This window comes from Dermacentor variabilis, chromosome 9, assembly GCF_050947875.1.
Source record: "Dermacentor variabilis isolate Ectoservices chromosome 9, ASM5094787v1, whole genome shotgun sequence".
Taxonomy (NCBI): domain Eukaryota; kingdom Metazoa; phylum Arthropoda; class Arachnida; order Ixodida; family Ixodidae; genus Dermacentor; species Dermacentor variabilis.
This window is the reverse complement of record NC_134576.1, coordinates 58340547-58346076: the sequence shown is the minus strand read 5'-3', so window position 1 is coordinate 58346076 and position 5530 is coordinate 58340547.

The following is a 5530-nucleotide window of genomic DNA, read 5'->3' as shown; positions in this document are numbered from 1 at the left end:
AGATGTGCTGTTAGATGCAATGTACAGAATTCTGATATCAGTTTTCATTGCCGAAAGACAGAGTTGTAAACTTGAAGGTTTCGTTTTCTGCAAATTTGCGATTTTCGCCAATTTTGAATAAACAAATGATGATCGAAATCGAAAATTCTAAACCAACAGTCACTAGATCTTACGTTTTTCTTTTAAGTGCAACAAATCTTGTAAAATCTGATGCAGTGGTTGTGGAGAAAAACTAATTCTCCTTTTACTTTTTTTTAGAGGACCACCAGAGCTAAAGGTTCCTCTTAAGGGCTACTTTCCCTACTATCGCGTCCGTGTGTAGAACAAAATCCCGAAGATAGCGTAATACCGGCCTCACCCGCGGTGGAGGTGAAACAAGCGTTCAGCTCTCCCCATATGTGGGCTGACCCCGAAGACAGTGAAATGCGGGGCCGACATACGGCGGAGGTGCAGTTCGCCGTTAAGGGGCCCACATAAGCAGCTTTGTTGGTCATCTTTCTTCACAGAGTGGGAGGGCACTGAGATTTTTTACTTATCAAACATAAGGTCATCGACGGTGAAGCCAGGGACACCAAAGCCGTCCTCGGGCTCGGCCTAGAAAGCGCCTTCGACAAAGTGACGCACACTGCCATCCTTGCGCAGGTATACCATTTAAACCTAGGCGAGAGGTCGTACGAATATTTCAGACTTCCTCGCCGGCAAAACGGCGGAGCTCAGAGCCGGCGACCTGAAGACGGACGGGAAGGCGTTACGGAGCCAGGTCACTTCTCACGGCTCCGTCATCTCACCCATGCTATTTAACCTTGTTATGATTCAAGTTGCCAAAAGACTGTGCCAGCTTGAAGGACTGAAGCACACGATATACACGGATGACAATACGCTGTTGGTGTACGGGGGCGGTGATGCTCGCGTAAAATCCACACTACAGACGGCCGTCGACATGATCGAAGAAAGCCTGGAAGGTACGGGACTGCGTTGCTCCCCAAGTAAGTCGGAGATCCTGCTTTACCGACCGATACACGAAGGAAACACGAAAAGATCAAGACCCGCACCAGGGATGGTAACATAATACCGATGGTCAGCAAGATCCGAGTCCTGGGCATGACGATCGAAGCGCTCGGCAGGAACGGAGACACCTTCACCCGCATCATGGGTAAGGCGGCCAACGCCACCAGACTAATAATAATATTTGGGGTTTTACGTGCCAAAACCACTTTCTGATTATGAGGCACGCCGTAGTGGAGGACTCCGGAAATTTTGACCACCTGGGGTTCTTTAACGTGCACCTAAATCTAAGCACACGGGTGTTTTCGCATTTCGCCCCCATCGAAATGCGGCCGCCGTGGCCGGGATTCGATCCCGCGACCTCGTGCTCAGCAGCCCAACACCATAGCCACTGAGCAACCGTGCGGGTGCCACCAGACTGCTCAAGCGCGTTACCACCAAGAAGGGAGTCATGAAGGAGGAAAACTTGATCAAACTTATACACTCCTTCATACTCTGCCACATAGTGTACATGGCAGCCTTCCGCAAGTGGGTGAAAAGGGTAAAGAACAAGCTAGACATCCTAATCCGGCGGGCTTACAAGGCACCCCTCGGTCTACCCGAAACTACCAACACGAAACGTGTCCTGCAGCTGGACATACACAACACGCTCAACGAGATCGCCGAAGCGCGAAGAGCCGCTCAGTTGGAAAGACTGCCATCAACAAAGGCCGGCAGGAATACCCTGTGTAGTCTAAGCATCGGTTATCACGAACAGCTCGGACCAAAATGCCCCGTCCCCGACCACGTTCGACGGAACGTGCGGGTTGACCCCTTGCCGAGGAACATGCACCCGGAATTCAACGAAGGCAGAAGACACGCTAGAGCCAAGGCTCTGACGGACCTGCACGCGGAAGACACCGGCGCCAGATACGTGGATGCAGCCGAACATGCCAGCCGCAACGGCTTCGCGATCGCGGTGGTCGACTCCGGAGGCAACGTGTGGGCGACTGTCAGCACATCGAGCAAGCAAGTGGAGGAGCAGAAGAAATAGCCATCGCCCTGGTGGTCATCGTAGACCGAGAATGCCACATGATCCTCAGCGACTCCAGACAGGCGGTGAGGAACTACGCCAAAAGGAAGAATTGCCGCAACGGCGGCACGCGTCCTGCTCCGACAGGCAGACCGCAACAAGAGGACTCGAATCAAGTGGTTCCCGGCGCACGCAGGACAAGTGTCGGAGAAGCATGCCAATCGCAACGAAACGGCACACGCCCGAGCGCGAGGACTAACCGACCGCGCCCAAGGCAACGGCTGCCCGCTGTGGTTCAGCTCCAAAGACCGGATGACCAGCTATAATGAACTGACCAAGGCTGTGGGCTGGCCCGCAGACATCTCCTGCCGCCCTGCAAAGGGCTGAGCAGGTCGCAGGCCGTGCTATTCAGGCAACTACAAGCGAGAACACTTCCAAGCCCGGCGCTATTGCATAGGATGTACCCAGAATCGTACCCCCATGACAAGTGCAGAGCGTGCTGCAGGGAGACGGCCACATTCGAGCACATGCTATGGGATTGCTCCAAACATCCAAGCGAAGCTAACTCAGGACGTATACCGCCGCAGCTTGAGGAAGCAACGGGGAGCGACGACCAAGAAAACAACTGCAGGCCGTCCAGCAGGTCATCGAGGCGCTGGCTAGGCAGGAGCCTGACGAGCCGGCAACGGCGAGCGGGGATCCTCGCAGAGCACCCGCCACGATGACGACGTAGGCCACGTTCGAAGCGCGCCTTCGCGCTTTACCGCAGGCTCAATAAACGTTTTCCCAATCCAATCCAATTACTTATCCGCGTTTGTCCTGCATGCGTCTGCGATGAAAACGAGAAGCAGGTATGCATAGAAAATCTAAGGTGCCGGCGGCAGGTGGTAGCGCAGAAGTTAGCATGCCCAGCCCCTGCACGTACTTATATCTGCATTGATGGGTTCGTGGTAGTAATAGCGACCAAAACTCTACTTTTTCTGCGCGCTCTAGCCATTGTGAAACTAAGTATGTAGTTAGCATGCCGAGCCACTGAATGCAAATTGCAGCAGTTATGAGTGGTAGAATCCCGCTGGGGCTGATTGTGAAGAAAGCTTCGTTTTTCTGTCCATTCTCGCGATGGTGAAGCTAAAATGAGGAGGAGGCCTGACGGACACAACGTTGATCGTAACCATAACAGAATGGATGGACGACCTGCGGAAAGGACAAAGCACACCAAGTTTTTAGCACTTATCCTGGAGTAAAGCGCTACAATGGCTAGTATGCCCTCAAGGGGATGGTATACCGAACGCATTCTCACTGCTAACACTAGACTGATGCGAAGAAAATACTCCGTTCGCAGACACCACGCTACACTGAAATTAGCAAAACAATATCAGTTTATAAACTGATTGTGTCAGTTATCTGGTGTCCTTCTTGTGTGTGGGGGGGGGCATAAAGGTCCTGGCAATGAAATGGTAGTATCTTTGTTTTTGCTGCAATTGCACAAAACAAAATTCGTTGAAGTGATCGGACAGCGATCTAGCAGCGGAGAAGACCAACCCGCAAATTAAATGTAATTGCTGGTTTCAGATCTTCCTATGTACTTCGCGCTTAGCTACTATCTGTTATATTTTTTGTGCTCTTATGCAGAGGAAAACTCCACATTACTACGATAGCAACAACAGTATACAAAATAGACTGGCATTGAAGCACTGACTACGCACCGCACTTTTGTACGTTCAGCACATGTAGTATTGGGGCAACACGTTTGAGGAAAATGATCAGGTTTTCGGTCAAACCATTGTGACAGGCGGGAAGAAATCGTTGTCATGTCCGGTCGAAACAATACCACCTGAAATCTTATTTACTTATACATATTTTTTTTGAAAATCACTATAACCCTTTACACATTTGCTTCGTATGAGTTATATACTAGCTTGCCTCGTCAATCTCAGTAATGTATTATCTTTGCGGGAGATGGCTTTCGTGAAAAATGGCACAACATAAGAGCAAAACATCCAGCAAGGTTCCTATCCAGATTGACGAAATTGTGCACTGACAACGTGTCGACTAGCATGCGATTGAAAGTTGAATTATGATCGTTGTAAGCTTGTGTTGCGTCTAGCACGAGCGAGCAGTGTTAGCGATGACATTGGTGTGAAAATGGTCAGCTCGGTCTGCGAGTTGTTCTTGTGGATCTCCACATTGAACGTCCCAGTCGTCACGATGAGAGCACTATTGTGACATTATTAGCTCAGTGGGCTGGGAAGGCTCGAGTGGTAGCTCACCTTGAGGGGTATTGGGTAACAAGTAATAACATACGTACTTTGCGATGATGAAAAAGATGCAGGAACACCCCTGGTGTTGTCTAACTATTCGTAAACAGGCCCCCAAACTTCAATTGGCCCACTCCAAACATTAAGTAGGCCCACCCCAAATTTCAAGTTGGCACACCCTCAAATTAAATTGGCCCATCCCCAAATTTAAAGCGGCCAAGCCCAATTTTCTTTTCGCCCAGCCTTAAGTTTCAAGTTGGCCCAATCCCAAATTTCAATTGGGCCACCCCGAATTTTCAAGTTGGTCCACGCACGAATTTCCATAAATCGTCCTCCAAATTTCGAGTCGATGCACCCCAAAATTTAGGTTGGCGCACCCCCATAAGCTGCAGCGGTGGCGTAGAGGTAGAACACCCGCCTCGCGTGCAAGAGGTCCGTGGTTCGAATCCCGGTGCCGGCAATTTTCCACCGGATTAAAAAAAAAATCCGCGTGTTGATAAAATTGCACAAACAGGCCTGGAGTGTGGCCTGATCCCGGTGACCAGAACCGGTAACGCACTCCCTCACCAGAGCAGGATTGGCCACCCTGGTGCAGTACTTGGCCACAACCTCCTATGAACACAACGATCAAACCCCGGCCCTCAGTCCCCAGCAGCTGCGAAGCAACTGACCACGGCGGCGGTCAGACCTGTGACGCAGCAGAGGGTGCTAAGAATCACTGGCTCCGGACAGGCCGCCATTGGAATATGAACCTGGCAACGTTTAACGCTAGAACGTTATCTAGTGAGGCGAGTCTAGCAGTGCTATTGGAGGAATTAGAGGGCAGTAAATGGGATATAATAGGGCTCAGTGAAGTTAGGAGGCCGAAAGAAGCATATACAGTGCTAAATAGCGGGCACGTCCTGTGCTACCGGGGCTTAGCGGATAGAAGAGAACTAGGAGTCGGATTCCTGATTAATAAGAATATAGCTGCTAACATACAGGAATTCTATAGCATTAACGAGAGGGTGGCAGGTCTTATTGTGAAACTTAATAAGAGGTACAAAATGAAGATTGTACAGGTCTACGCCCCTACATCCAGTCATGATCACCAGGAAGTCGAAAGCTTCTATGAAGACGTGGAATCGGCGATGGGGAGAGTGAAAACTAAATACACTATACTAATGGGCGACTTTAATGCCAAGGTAGGCAAGAAGCAGGCTGGAGACAAGGCAGTGGGGGAATATGGCATAGGCACTAGGAATAGCAGGGGAGA